This window comes from Mirounga angustirostris, unplaced genomic scaffold (genome assembly GCF_029215605.1).
Source record: "Mirounga angustirostris isolate CCGP_5_RB_7025 unplaced genomic scaffold, mMirAng1.0.hap1 SCAF_3, whole genome shotgun sequence".
In the NCBI taxonomy this organism is placed as follows: domain Eukaryota; kingdom Metazoa; phylum Chordata; class Mammalia; order Carnivora; family Phocidae; genus Mirounga; species Mirounga angustirostris.
Genome location: NW_026991711.1, coordinates 189,450,449 through 189,466,712, shown reverse-complemented (window position 1 = coordinate 189,466,712; position 16,264 = coordinate 189,450,449). Strand labels below are relative to the sequence as shown.

The 16,264-nt window shown below is 43.1% G+C and overlaps 1 long non-coding RNA gene across 1 annotated transcript; it reads left to right on the top strand.

The window, feature by feature from the left end:
* The first annotated feature begins 209 nt into the window (after positions 1-209).
* On the top strand, positions 210-10,691 carry LOC135363785 (uncharacterized). Its single transcript, XR_010409852.1, has 3 exons — positions 210-295; positions 2,152-2,358; positions 9,670-10,691. It is a non-coding gene; the product is annotated as an uncharacterized LOC135363785 (long non-coding RNA).
* Positions 10,692-16,264: the final 5,573 nt, after the last annotated feature.

Below are 16,264 nucleotides of genomic sequence, written 5' to 3'. Positions count from 1 at the left end.
TTATTCACTGACACTTCTTACTGTGACATAGGAAACCTCTCCGTCTGATGAGCAACATGCTGCAATTTATCCCACCGAGGGATTATTTCCTAGAAATAATGACTAACGGGCAACTTTGGTCTAATCCATGTTTTCCTGGCCATGTGATCACGGGGAAAACCAGGGTCAAGATAATGGTCACAGGCAGTTTTCCTAGGGATTTGCTTACACCCGCTGTTCTGGGAACTCATCCTCTTCTTCTAGAAGGGTCCTTCCCCCACTCTTTCAAGAGGACCCCGGGACAGTCTCAGCTGAGGTCAGCAATACTGGGGGCTCCCCTCCCTCTTGGGTCTTGGGCTGTGCTCTGTCGCTGGGGCTTCAGAGCCTGGGAGCTGCTGCTGTCCACGGGGGTTGCTCTCTGCCAACCCCTGCCAACGCCAAGGACCCGGGTCTGCCTGGGGACCCAGGCTCCTGGGGGGCAGTGCCTTCCATCACTCCTGGACACCTGAGCAGGCTCTGACTGGAGCGATGGGGGCAGTTACTCCCCAGGCCAAGCCACAGAGCACCCAGAATCCAAATCAGAGACAGTACCTCCTGAACTCACTTGTCATTTTATATTTTTTCCTAAAACAAGGTCTATAGCTTATTTATTGTATAATTGCATAATCATTGTCCACAATTTCAGAATCACAAAATAGAAAGAAGCAAATTTAAATCACCTATAATTTTGCCTCTTGGTCGGTGTTCACAGTTGGTTCATGTCCTTTGTGGTTGTTTTTTTAATTTTTAGCTGAAAAATAAGAGCAAGGAACTAACTCTTCTTCCTAATCAGAGTTGTTTAGAAATGTCTTAAAAGTTTTCCAATTATTTTTGTGTTGTTTTGCTTAAATTTTAGTTAAAATTTCTAGTTTACTTCTATTTATTTATTTATTTATTAAAAGATTTTATTTATTTATTGGAGAGGCAGAGAGAGAGCACGAGTGCATGGGCAGTGGGGAGGGGGCAGAGGGAGGGGGAAAGCCCCCGCTGAGCAGGGAGCCCAATGCAGACTCGATCCCAGGACCCCGGGATCATGACCTGAGCTGAAGGCAGACGCTTAACCGACTGAGCCACCGAAGCACTCTACAATTTCTAGTTTAATTGCAAACTTCATACAATATAGTCACTTTTGTAATCCAAGGTTTTCCTATGTGTTAATAGTTATTTTTACAAATAGTCCTTCGGTGCTTGAAAGAGGTACATTTTTGTTTTGAGTGTGTACATTTTAATCATTATTCCTTAATCAGCCATATTATTTTATTATCCAAATTTTCTATGCTTCTTAAACTTTTTTAGCCATCCTTGACTTACAAAGAAAACCTTACCTTGGTTTGTTATAATCTCCTACTCCAAATGTTTTTGTAGTGAATTTCTTCTTAGATTTGTAATAGTCTTTGCTTTAAGTACTATTATCGATGTTATTTTACTTGGCACATAAATATTCATGATCATTATAGTTTCACTGTAATTTTATCTTTCCCACCCTGAAAAAAATCCTTCCTGTTTAATGATTTTTCCCTTGCATCTTATTTTGTCTAAGATCATTTTTTAAAATCTTGCTTACTTGTGTTTGTGTGTGCTTAACATATCCTTGCCCGTCTTTTAAAATGTCTGTTCTGTCCTTTTGTTTTAGGAGAGTTTTATATCAACAACTTGCATTTAAATTTTCTTTCTGATCCAGTCTTAGAGTCTCTGAAAAGGAGATTTTAATTATTTTGTTAATTGTCCCAAAAAGTATGTTTGCTTTTGCTTTTGCCATCTTATTTTTGTGCTTTTTATTTTTTTATCCACCCTTGATTTTCCTTTCTTTTTTGTCTTTTTTGTCTATAGACTATCTTTTTTTTCTTGCTATAATTTGGAATATATATATCCTATTTTTTCCCCAGAATGTTTTCTTGGATTGATATAATTGATGTATGACATTGTGTAAGTTTGGGGTGTACAACATGTTGGTTTGAGATACATATATATTGCAATATGATTACTACAATAGCATTAGCCACTTTTTCATGTCCTTATTTTTAATTTTACTAACATCACCTCTAAGTTGTAAACACTTCACCATCTGTCCAAAACCTGATATCTCCTGACTGACTTCATATCTACTAAAATGATATTCCTCCACTGTGTTAGAACCAAGCTGCGGAAGCCCACTGGAGCTGATCCCCATGACCCCACCCCATCCACTCCGGTGCTGATGAGAATCCTTTCTCAGAGTCTTTGCAGAAGGAAGGACCATTAGCCACGTTTCTGGTGTTAGTAGGTGTTCACCTGGGCCGTCATACCTGGAGAAGGAGCAGAGTATTTCTGGATGACTAGGAGCTGCAGATTGCTTCGCTGGTGGGTGCATCCTTTTAAAAAATACAGATTAGCAGGAATGTCTGTGGCTGGGCGGAGGAAATAGCCCTCTTCACCTCAGGGTGCCATTCCCGTCATGTCCAGAGCTCACTGCCCGGCACTTGCTGGCACCCGTGGGAAGGGCTTGGCTCCCTCTTGTCTGACCTCAGAGTTCTGTTTCAGAAGCCACATTGTGCATCAGTTAATGAGAGTTCCTCAATCTGTCCTCATCTGCACCGCCATTGGCAGAAATCCCTCCTAGACTGGGGCCAAGCTTTAATTGATATTCTTAGCTTCTGGTGCAGTTGCAATTTTGCAATTTTGCATGTGCCTTCATGGGTCTTTTAGCAGGAGAGGATGAATCAGGCAATCAGGCACCTGCTGGGAGCTACCATATGATTCTAGAAGTCTGCAAGTTTGGCTCTGAATGACAGAATGTGAACCATGGTTTCAATGTTTGTTATATAAAGCTTATGGCCCTCATCTCAGCAGATACTACCATCCAACATTTTCCAAACTACGTGTCGAAGAGAAAAGGATCATAAAGTACACTGCATTAAAAAAAAAAAAAAAAAAACAACAGGGGACGAAGAGGTCATAATCGACCATATTGGGGAATCGGTACATTCTATGCCTCTTGGACATTCAAAACACATTGCAGTGTATTAAAGGCTAGGAATATCCTATCGCAAAGAAATTGACTTAACTTTGTTTAGAGTAGCACATCTTAATACTTGGCATTGAAACCTTTTTGGTAGGGCCCCTGGGAATGTCTAACAAAACTGATGTTTTTCCAGAATACACACAGGGATGGATGGCCGGAGCGTGTGCGAGAGAGGGTCTGGGAGAGAAGGTGGAAGGTGGCCCTGTTTCTCTGGTCCCTGCCCACACTTCACCAGAGCCCTGGCATGGATGCACAGCTTGTCCATTCTTCTAGAGTATTCATATTAGTTACATCTTCGGAAAACAAAAATGCCTGGAGCATATTTTCTTAACCTTCAGCAGAACCAATGCTACTGATTGGTAATTAACAACATGTTTTCAAACTTCATAGAAAATTAATTCAGGAAGCTTTCCTTTAAGTTGTGTCTCTGTGTCTTATATGAAACAGCAACCAAAAACAGGGTCTTTAATGTTACTCAGTATCCAAGAATAATCTTTAGAGATGGATTTCATCACAAGTATGATTTCGTTACAAACACGGATAAATGTGTCTGATTTCCCTTTCAACTATTGAGTATAATCTGTGTTTTTCTTTTGGTCTCAGTTACCAGGAAACTCAGAAATAAATACAGTGTTCTTTCTCCAAGTTCCTACTCAAAGATATCTGGAAACGTCAGCTTTCTCTGTTCATTTTACATAACCTCTGGATTTTGTTTCCAGCTTTATTAAGACATAATTGACATATGACATTGTATAAGCTTAAGGTGTACAATGTGATCATTTGATACACTTATGTATTGCAGAATGGCTACCTCAATAAGGTTAGGTATCATCTTCATCCCTTCACATAGTTACCGATTTGTGTGTGTGTGAGGTGAGATATTTTAAGATCTGCTCTCTTAACAACTTCCAAGTGTATGATACAGTCACCATGCTGGACATTACATCCAGAACTTACTCACCCTACAAATGGAGGTTTGTATCCTTTGAGCATCCCCACTCATCCCATCCTCTTCTGCCCCTGGCAACCCCAGTCTACCTTCTATTTCCCACATCCGAATCTCTGAATTTTTAAATCGTTAACTCTCCTGTTTTACTTTGTGATTATTTCTTATACCATCAAGAATCCCTTTACAACAAACTAGTATTTAGATTCTCTATCTGCACATATTGATAAAGTCAAGGAGGCGATAAGGAAAAATCAATTTGATTCGTAAAAAGGAAGTCAAGAAATTTTTGACATTTCCCAGTACAAACGCTAAAAACACATCCCTAGCATTGGAACGCACGAATCAACATCACAAACGGTAATGTTAACAAAGAAAAAGAATCCAGTAAATCTCATCTTTCACTGTCAACAAAATCTTGAACTATTCTGATTTAATGCTCTGAACTCTAAGATTATTCTGATATTGAATTATTTTCATTTCCATAACTGGAGCCAGCTGGAGTTACAACCATTTTTCTTTGTATTATGGAAGTTTTAAGCATACCTCACACTTGGAAACTGTAAACTTCTATGTGGCCCCCTACTGCTTCAATTTCAACAATTACCATCATTTTCCTCATTTGGTCTCATGTTGCTCTACTTCTTAGTTTTTAATTTGTTTTTAAGCAGCCTCCACAGCCGGCATGGAACCCAATGCAGGGCTTGAACACACGACCTTGAGATCAAGACCTGAGCTGAGATCAAGAGTCAGATGCTTAACCACCTGAGCCACACAGGTGCCCCTAGTTTTTAAAATTTTTAAAGCAAATCTCAAACATCATGGTTTTTTTTACATAAATATATCTCTAACAGATGACTTTTTTTAGCATAACCACTGTGCTATTATCATACTTTAAAAATTAACCATAATATTTAATATCATCCTAAATACATTCCATAATTAAATGGCTCCACTTTTCTCAAAAATCTCTTCTTCATCGCTGGTTTCTTCAAATCAGATTCCCTATAAGGTGTGCACGCTGCATTTGGTTGTTATGTTGGAGGCATTCCGAAGTATCATGGCTTTCTACCATTTGAAATGAGAGCTGCGTAAGGATGGACAAGTATTTGCTTTGATTACGTAATTTATTAAGAAGTCTACAGAATACATCATAAGACAGTCTTCCCTTCCTTCTTAAACAAGGGTGGGGACAAGGAAAAGTCCCCTTCGACCTGCTTAGTGTCCCTGGCTGGGTCTGAAAATTAAGATGACAGAGACAGATTAACAAGAGAAAAGCACACACACTTATTTAATGTAAGTTTTACATGACACAAGGAAATGAAGGCCCAGAGGAATGCTTGACCCCCCGTGTTCTGACCGTGTGCTGGGTCTGATGAAGAGTGGGCGGTCGTGAAAGGAGTGATGAGGCAGAGTAGGAGCTAAGTGTTGCAATCTGATGAAACAGCAAGGCTTGTGCTGAGATTCTTCTCAGCTTCCCTTTGTCTTTGGGGCTAGGGCGCTCCGTTCCTTCTGCACAGGAGGTGCACCTCGCATGTGAGGGGCTGTGACCTGCGTCAGGGAAGAAGGGGAGAGAAGGTCAGAGTGACCTTCCTGCTTCTGCTTTTTTCTCAAACTCCTTCAGCTTCAAATAGCAACATGACAAGGTGCCATAGTCTGGGGTAGCTCATCTTGAGCCCTATCATGAGAAAATAAAAAACCACAGTACCACCAAAATAAGGCCCTCTCTTTATTTTTTTTTGTAACTGCCAACACAGGGCACACTGAATTTCACATTCTGCTTTTATCAGCTGATGTTAGACCAAACCAATTCTCTGTTGCCAGTGTCTATATTAAATTACCATTTGTAACAGGTGCACATTATTTCACATGTATTTCATTATTTCATTATTTCACATTATTTCATTATTATTCTATTGCTTTAGCATTTTTGTAGCATTTGCTCAATCCATATGATGTATTGGAAGGGGGAATGCTAGCCAAGGCTGAAAATGTTTGGCGCTTCCCCGCCCCCCTCCTCCCCCCACTCCCGCTTTTAACCCTGTGTTTGACATTGCTTATGGGTCTATGGAGGCAAAGAACTGGAAGGCAGATGGGGAGCAGGGGGAGTAGAGAAGAGGTGGCGGTTTGCCTGGGATATGTTTGAAAAGATTGTTTTTCTTCCATCCTCTTGATTCATGTAGGACCAGCCTGGTAAACCATGTGCTTACCTGAAATTAGTTCTTGTTATAGATGAGATCCAAACTGCAAATTCTGTGTGTCCACTGCAAGCCTGGAGTGTGCAGGCTCCAATCAGCAAATAGTGGGTATAGACCATGCCCTCCTGTGCAGAGGGGAGGCCTCCTGCTCTGTCCCCGGAGGGATGAATGAGTGATGGGCACGGAGCTCCAGATCTACAGAGAGTCAAAGTATTTAATGTCCAACAGTGTGATATCTCATTTATCATTAATTAATCCTCCTAGAATAATCTTGTGCCCAATGACCAGTCTTGCCAGGTATGATACGCAAGGAAAATCATCACTATGTGCACTGTGGCAAATGGTGTACTATGCATAAAATAAGGTGGGGCATAAAATAAGCAAGGATCATAAGCTGAGTGCCCTTTGTGGTGACAATTGTAAGCAATGATATTTTGGTTATATTATTTTTTTAAGATTTTCTTTTTTAAAAAAGATTTTATTAATATGTTTGAGAGAGAGCCTGAGCAAGAAGGAGAGAGAGAGTGTGAGCACACAAGCAGGGGGGAGAGGCAGAGGGAGAGGGAGAAGCAGACTCCCCTACTGAGCAGGGAGCCCAATGCAGGGCTCGATGCAGGGCTCGATCCCAGGACCCTGAGATCATGACCTGAGCCGAAGGCAGACATTAAACCAACTGAGCCACCCAGGCCCCCAAGATTTTCTTTTTAAGTAGTTTCTACACCCAATGTGGAGCTTGAACTCACAGCCCTGAGATCAAGAGTCACATCCTCCACTGACTGAGCCAGCCAGGCGCCCCGATAATAGTAATTTTTCTGTTACCAAAAAAAATTTTTTTCTAGGAATGTTTGGTGCATACAGAAGTTTTTGGCTGAAATTTTTCTTTAGGAACAGGACTATTGGATCTCAAATGAAACACTTTTTTAAGAGAGAGAAAAGAGAGGGAGAGAGAGAGAGTTATATTCTTTTTCAAAAGAATGATGCTAATCACGTAGATCACAAATGTAAATACAAGTCTACAGCCATATTTATATGCTAGCCACAGAGATTTTAAGCAGCAGGTCCACAGAAGTTTGGAGAAAGAAACACTGCAAATATTTTTGTCACACCCTGAGTGCTTGAAATGAAACCTCTCCAATACATCTCTACCATTCCATTTTAACAATAGGAGCCTTGACAATAGAATTAATTAGCTCAGTTGGGAGGGACCTACACACTGGAAGCTCCAAGAGGGTCAGATGAAGGGAGACCAGTAGACCGCAGGGAGAAGAAGCAATGACCCAAGTCAAGGAGTGGTTCAGGGTCTTGCATATTAGTATTTTGAATCTGTAAAAATATAGCCCGACTAGAAAAGCCTTAGAAGTCACCTAGTGATATCATTTTTATTTCTAAAGCAACAATGAACAGTACTGCAAGATCAGCATAATTGAGCCACTGTAATTAAGAAGACTGCTAGCCAGGAAGACAGCTGGTACATTTTGCATTCAGATTCACACAATTCCAGCCATAAGCATAATTGATGTTTGTTCAGGAATATTGAGCTATGTCACAGAATCTGTAAGACGCTGCTTATCTGACAGCTATAGGAAGTGCCAAGTCAAGTACTAGGCAAAAAAAATATGTTCCAGGCAGTAACAGATGTTCTCAGATCAAATATTTCCCTGCAAAATCCTATAGGAGAATCAACTGATAAAACAGCAGAGACTATTTCAGCGGCTCACACCATGGTAAACACACACACACACACACACACACACACACACACACCAAGAAGAAGCCTCTTGTCTGAACTCAGTTTCCCCACCTGCAGTAGGCAGGCTGAGGTATCGTCATTTCTGAAGTCATGGTTCTAGATGCAGTTCTGGGCAAAGGTAGGTCTGTTATTCCCGAAGGGACTATTTTGCCTTTAGGGATGGATTAGAAGAAGTATTACCAAAGAAAGGAGCCAGAAGAAGAAAACACAAAGAAAAAAAAGGAAGAAAAGCAAGCAAGAATGAAGAGTGTAATGAGGTGTGGGGAAGGACTCTGGAATAATTGTTTGACTTAGTTGTCCACTCGGAGCCGAGTTGCCTTTTGAACAGGAAGAAATTTCGTCTCACTTAACGCTCTTGGTGATCACTGAAATTTCATGGCATGTGGAATTTTTGCAGAGTTTTGGGTGAGAAATCAGGAATCACACAAACCTGGCATTTAGAGGTAGGCATTTTGATGGTCTTGAGGTCCTCCCCCACCTCAGGACCTCCTCTGCCTTCTACCGATCACCTAGGCTTGAAACTCGGCCCTTTCCTTCAAGACTCTCTCTCTCTAAGCTCGTGCGTGCTGAAGACGTTCCTGAAGATACAGATGCGGGGAGGAGGCCCAGGGAGGGGGACTTTGCCATTTTTCTGGCCCATCCTCCTCTTCTTCTCTTCCTTCTCACTTCCTCTCCCCTTCCTTGAGTGGAGACCAGAAGCTCCAATTCCTCCCCTCACCCTGGCACAGCAGTGGACTCTGCCCCACTCCATCTGTGAACCTGCTCATCCTAATGGGTCAGGCTCTGCTGGCCTGTGGTTTCCTCTTGGTCAGGAGCATTCTCCTGGGGGCCTCCCCAGGCCTGGGACCTTAAAACTCACTGCCAATCACAGGGGTTCTGGATTGTTCTGCATCACCCAGTTTCCTGAACCAAAACCTGGGATGGGAGGTTCCCCTTTTCAACTTCCTCTTCTTCAGGACTCTGCTTACCATACAGCATCCAACATCTAGACAAATCTGTCTCAAGTATCACTCCAGCAACCCCATACATAACTGCAGTCCCCATATCCCTGGTACCCCTCCTTCTCCTTTCTATTTCTCTGTATCATGAATCACCCTCCGACCTACTACAGCTTTGCTGCCTTTTTGTGATCCCCCTCCTCCCGTCCATCCCTGCCCCCAGTGTGAGTGCCATTAAGCAGAGACCTCATGGGTTCTGTTTCTCAAGCTAGTCTCAGCACCTGGACCCATGCATGCCACATTGTAGGCACTGCACAAATACTTACCAAATGTTGCATTAAATTAAGATCTCAGTAGTAAGTAGTGGACTCAGGATTTAAATTCAAGCAATCTGACTGAAGCTAGGTTAATATTTGCCCTTAATGAGCTTTCATGTACCAAGCAACATAACATCCATGAGCTTCAGGTAAAACACAAGATACATTTTGGAAAGAATCACACACATAGGAGAAGCCATTATTAGGTCACAGTAAGTCCATGAAAGATTACATAGACAGACTTGGAATAAGTGAAAAAATAAAACGATTTTGTAGCATTTACAGATGACAACCTTATATACCACCAAAAGGAAACCCAGCTCCTTGAAAATCCATGCAATGGCTTTGAATATTACCAAAAAATGTCATGTGATGAAAGTTTTAAAGAGAAACACAAATCTATTTATTAGCTTCTGGGGAAAAAACTTGTCGAACTTAAGCAAGCAAATAAACAACTATAACAAAATAAAGAAACACGTGATTTCTGCATTCGGTACACAGATGCAAACGGCATGGATTCGAGGGGTTCCCCAGGATCCCACTGGTGAAAGGAAAGAAGGAAGTGGATGTTTGTACCCCCACTTCAGTCTGGACAGGCTGTGGAGGCATGTGCTTTGGTCCATTGCAGAAGGAGAAGAGGGTGCACGTACGAGGGAAGGCTGACCACATCTCCAGGCCGAGGTGCAACACGTGCTCACCATGTTGGCAGAGCAATTTTCATCATGTAACAGGGAAGAAGAATGTCACTGGTGGGAAAGGAAGGACTCCCCTCAGTGGACAGGTCCCAGGCAGCGCAAAGATTCTAATGGAAGCCTCCAGAAGCTTAGAAGCAGCTGCAGAGAGTAAGGTTCCCCCACCTGAAGGGTTGGAGAGGGAATCCCTTGGAGACAGATGGCCTGGTTATTACCTTGTACAGCCATACCCGGAGGACCTTACAACACCTTTTACAAAGATAAAAAATTATAAAGAAAAAAAGGCAAAGTTCTCTATCCCAGTGCATCAAAGTAAAAAATTAATCACATCAAAAAAAAAAAAAATCCTAAACCATTTGGAAATTTGAAATATAAAAAAAAAACTTCTCCCAAATAACAATTTGTGAGTCTTTATCAAAATCTACAATATGCTGACCTTGTACCCCAAAAATGTGTTTCTTAGAGACCATCCCCTAGAAATATTCATTAGTGCGCTAAGATGTATGTCCTAGGACATTCACTGCAGCCTTGTCTGTAACTGTAAAACCCTTGGGGGAAAATCCCAATGATCTTCATAGGGGTAAACATAACGAAGTCATGTGGCCATTATAAAGAATTCGGTGACACACTTCTGACATGGAAGGAGAGCTGAGTCTAAGCTCCATGAGTGGGGCAGGGAGATCTCTGTTCTGTCCACATATGGATCCCAAGATGCTGGAACAGAAATGGGCACATAGCTATCTCTTAATAATATTGATTAAGTGAATGGATCTCTGAAATGTATTTCTAAGTGAAACTAGCATATGAGAGCAATCTGCATGGCATGAACCATCGGTGGTAAAAAATATCAAATGTGTGCAGAAAGAGCAACTAGGGAGAGGGTGGGAGGGAGGCCCCCCAGCCCAGCCTGTGGTCACCGTGGGACACGGGAGGCATCAGGACTGAGGGGGTGGGAGTAGTGGAGGGAGGCTGCTCCTTCTTGTTCTGAATACTCCTGAGTTCTTTAAATATTTACAAGAATATTTTTATTCATGTACTTATAAGAACAAAAAGATGAAGAGAATAAAAAAAGAGAATTAATAAATCAAACCAAAGCTGATTCTTTGAGGGTTTGTTGGGGAGATCTCTGGTAAGTCTCATGAAGAAAAGTCATGCATAAAAAGCAGAAATAAAAAAAAGTGGATATAAGCTACATGAGAAGACAAGGCAGGATGATCAGCCAACCAACTTGAAACTGTTAATCACGAGACATCTCTTTTCTGCTCATGTATTAAGTGAAAAACTTTAACCCAGGAAAAAGCATGAAGACATTTTTCATGATGAAAAGAAAATTTAAAACAAAATCAAACAACAGGAAATAAAGATAAAGCATTGTTCCTCCCCCAACCCCAGACTCAGAAGATTTCACTGGAGAAGTCATTTAAACTTTCAAGGAAAGAGACTTCTCATACTTTACAAATTCTTCCAAAGATGACCATGATACTATTCTTTTCATGTAAATAATCTATTTTCCAATAATAGTACTTTTGTCAAAGATGGCATATTATTAACATGGATGCAAGCATTCTCAATAAAGTACTTGCACATAAACTCATAGATATGTTACAATATTTCAATGCCTCACTGAAGGCTTATTCCCGGGAGACAAGAGTACTATAATGGTAGGAAATCTATGAATGCATACTTCAAATTAAAAAGATAAAAGCAGAGGGGTCTCTGGCTGGCTCAGTCAGTAGAGCACGTGACTCTTTTTTTCTTTAAGATTTTATTTATTTATTTGAGAGAGAGAGAGACAGTGAGTGGGGGGAAGGGCAGAGGGAGAAGGAGAAATAGGATCCTGCTGAACAGGGAGCCCCATGGGGGGTTTGATCCCAGGACCCTGGGATCATGACCTGAGCCTAAAGCAGATGCCTAACTGACTGAGCCCCCCCAGGCACCCCAGAGCACATGACTCTTGATCTCAGGGTGGTGAATTCGAGCCTCACAATGGGCATAGAGATTACTTTAAAAAATAAAAATATTTTAAAAAGATAAAAACAGAAAAATATCAGTAGGTGCCAATAAGGGCGCCTGGGTGGCTCAGTTGGTTAAGCGACTGCCTTCGGCTCAGGTCATGATCCTGGAGTCCCTGGATCGAGTCCCGCATCGGGCTCCCTGCTCGGCAGGGAGTCTGCTTCTCCCTCTGACCCTCTCATGCTCTATCTCATTCTCTCTCTCAAATAAATAAATAAAATCTTTAAAAAAAAAAAAGTAGGTGCCAATAAGGCATTTAATAAAGTTCAACAATTATTCTTATTGGGGAAAGCAATAATCTCTGAAAGTAGCTAAGTATTCCAGGATTACATCTCACACCGAATGGACAGTTTTATGCTTTAAGGGTAAAGAGCTAGTAGCATTTCCAACAAAATCAGAAATGGAGTCCTGCCATGTCCTGTTGCCAAACATTGCTCGAGAAGTTCTAGAAACAATAAAAGATAGAGTTTTTAGAATAAAAGAGAAAATGGTATCATTAGTTGCCTGTGATATGATTGTGTACCTAGAAAACTCAAGAGTCACACATTTAAAATGATCAAAACGAATAGAAGAGCCCGCTGATAAGGCTGTACTTCAGATCATGAACACAAATCAGTGGTTATAAAATGTAGTAAGTCTGACTTATAAAAACAGTTTGAGCTGAGGTCCTCAAGGATGTTAGTGGCAGGTGGCTGATGAACATGGGTTAGAATGGGGGCCTTGCTGGACTTTCATGAAAGGAAGGGACACTTGGAAGGTGACAATCGAAGCTGCCATTCTCCAATGGGCTTCATCCCGAGACAACATGAACTCTTGTGATGTGAGAATTCTCAAACTTCTTTCTTTGTTGATTATTGATGTTGCCCTCTGTCTATGTCTCCATAGAGATTCTCTCTTAAAAAATAAACAGTAAGAAAACTGACTTATGAGCTGGTTCTCTGGCCATCCCAAAATGAGTCAACAGGCAAGAAGGTGCCTCACTCAGCTCCCAGAGCACTAACCCCGGAAGGGTGGTTGGCGTAGCCCCATCTGAGCCCAGCAACCACCACGGGGTTAAGGTGACAACTTGAGCCCAAGGGTGTGGTCCTGGGAGCTCAGCAGGAGGAAAGTCAGATTTCTTGGCACTTCTCTTGGAAATCTCAGGCAAGTCCAGTGACTTCAGGAAATGAGCATCTCCTAAAGGGACCTCCTTGCTGCTGGTTCTGCAACCTCCCTCCAAGGGTGGGCACCTTCAACAGGTGACTGAGGTCAGGAGCAGTCATATCATGGCCTTAGTTTCAGGCAGGAAGAATAGTCTTGTCCAGCATTATCTGAAAGAGGGATTTCCAAAACTGTGTGTCATGACCTGAGGAGGACAGTCGATTTAGTGGGTTTTGAGCAGCGTTTTTTAAAACGAACCTACGTGGGAGAGAAGAGTAAGTAGTAAGGCTGTGAGTGTGAATACCGGCTCTTGATGTAAAAGGTATTTCTTACTGTGGGTCACAACCACAAAGGGGTTGAGAAGCATAGCCAGCTCCCCCTGTCCCTTGGGAGCTCTGTCTCCCATGCTTGTCCCTTGTCTCTCACCATCAAACATCTCCTCGGTAGCAGCAACTGGAGCTGGGCAGGGGGAATGTTTGCAAATCAGTTGTTTCAAGGCCCGAATGTGGCTGATGGGTGACTTCAGTTTGGACTCTCACAGCCCGGTGGCAATGGCTGCAGGAGTGACTGGCTCTAAGTTGGCAGCTAATATTTTCTGTATGAAGTCAAAATTGCCCCTTTTCCCTCATTTTGGAGGAAGAAGGGGAGGCCTGTGACAGAGATGCTCCAGGACAGGGGGCAGTGGAGGCGAACTCATCCCTACACAGCTGGAGGCAAAGACACAGAAGTGGTCCAGGCCATGCCCCGGGCTTCATCCTTGCTGTCCCTTTCCCTCCCATCCCCGCATCTCCGCCATGTGCAAATTATGTCCACTTTGCCTTTAGTCTGTCTCCAGAATCCAACCACTTCTCAGCATTCCTCCTGCAAAATGGCGACCGGAATATATAGAGTTGCTCATTAAACCCAACTGGAACTTGTGGACTCTCTAGGAAATATGTCTTGTGCCCTTATTCTGGTTGTGTACAATTAAATTGGTGACCCAGTGAGTTGAAAGGACAGCAAGCACACTTGTAAGAGTCCCTCTATCCACCATTTTATTTAACAGACAGCACATCCTCTTTCTCTGTAACGACTTCTGTGAACCTGGCTCTCTTGTGAGACCAGGAGCCCTCAGCCTGGAAGCTCTCCTCCTTACACGCAGGGTTTTGACTCTGGGTTTGGGTTTTGTGGCAGAGACTCCCACTTTTGCCTCACGAGGCTGAGCAAGGTTGAGCTGCCTCAGTGGCTTGGAGGCTGGTGTAGAGCTTCCCACAGGACCCAGCAAAGCAGCCTCGTTTGTCTGTCCTGTGGTTTCTCTATTTTTTTTAAAAGGAAAGCGGTTATTCCCTGAGTCATGCTATATTTTTGTGACCCATAGTAACACCCTGAGAAGTATCTCTAGAAGTTACAAGGTTTCAAATCAAAGACATAAAATTAAGCATTCTGCCATGACTCCTTCTGCAAAGTCTAGAGAAGTTGCATCAGCTTTTGGGGGAGGACCTGTCAAAACGCTCTTCAGATGGGGAGCCAAACTTTCATATGTAGCCAGTGGGTGAGGAGAGGCCAGTGGGGTTACTAGCCACCATGGGCTCCACCCACAATCCTGCTCTATCCATGGGAGCCCCTGGTTGAGAAGGTCTGACTGCTGGGAAGTTGCTGGAGCAATAAGCTTGCACAAAGCAGAGCAGGCTGCTCCCCAAGACATTGGGCTCAGCACAGCACTAGCTTGATGTTTTGTTCCAGCAATTCTGTTTTACAGCAATTCTGTTTTACAGACTCAAATAAAATTGTGCAAAGATGTCAATTACTCAGAAGTCACAAGCTCTTCTGCTTTTTTTTTTTTTTTTTTGCTGTCTGCCTTGTCCCCACTCCCTGTCCCTAGTCCTGTGCCCAAATATTATTGTAGACAAATGAAGAATCTTACAAACGCTATACCAATCAAGACTTTTTCAAAAAGGACTACTAGAAAAGTTGATCAAATATGAAGCAGGCTCTCTGGAGGAAATCTGTTTTGTTGCTACAGTGTCCAGTGGGTCTAGTGGTGTTGGTCCCTGGTGTTTGGACAAGGAGTTACTTGCTCATTGACAAAGTTTGGGTTCTGGGCATCTGCCAGACCCCAGCAGGGGTGGCCATGGATGTGGGCCATGGGCGAGGCACCCGGGGGAGGCGAGGTGGCATTCTGTGTCCCCAGAGCCTAAGATGTGAACGGGTTCTGACACGAATCCAACCTTGGGCTTGGTCCCACTTGTTTCCGTTTCACCTGTAAGTACCCTGCCTTGTGTTCAACGTAGGGCGTGCTCAGAGCTCCCAGTCTCCTGTCCTCATGCTGCTTGGCTCAAGAGTGATTTCTGAGAAGCCTTCCCTGAAACCTCTGATTAGGTCCCTGGGTCTTTGAACTCTTACCACACCAATTTAGTTCCTCCCGTGTTACTTAGCACATCTTATGGCAACTACCTCTTTTGTCAGATTACACATTCCTTGCAGGTAAATATTTCATCTTAATTCATCTTGGTGTCCTGAACCTGACAAAGTAGCCACTTGTATCAGCTAGCTATTGCCAGGTAACAAACTGCCCCACTCTGTGGCTTCAGACAACAATCACTTATTATTATAGCTCATTGGTCAGTGGACCTGCTGGAGATAGGCTGCTTAATCTAGACTGCACTTGGCTGATCCCTGCTAGGTTCCTTAATGCATGTGGGGTCATTTAGGGTGTCTGCTCTGGACTGGGCTTGGCTGGAGCCATTCTGCTCCCCATGTCTCTCATCTTCGTCATGTGACCAGCAGGCTAGTCCGGGCATTTCCTTCTCACAGTGATGGCAGAAGAGCAAAAGGGTAAGAGGAACCAGCAAGGGCCCTGAGATGCAGGCCGGGTCCTGGCAGTACTCTGTCACTGCTACCACATCTTAGTGGACAGAGCTAGTCTCACAATCAAGGCCACACTCAAGGTGGAGAAATGGATTCTGTCCTTTTTTGGGGGTGGGGTACTGCATGGCAAAAGATGTGATAAGGAGGGTGAAGGAGGGGGTTGATTACCCTGATCTGTCATGCCTCGGAGCCCATACCTTTGGCAAGTTCAAGCTCAGCTTGGCCTCAATTCTGTTCTCAGTCAGAAGGGATTTGGGGTTTCCTAGTTTGGTGCAGACCCAACATCGGTCACCAGGCTTGCTTCCATGCTGCTTGTCTGGTTAGTATCTAGCATCCAGCCGAGGAAATGCACCCTGCTTTGAAATGGGTGGGAGGGGCTTGCAAAGTCCTCCAGCCTTGCCCTG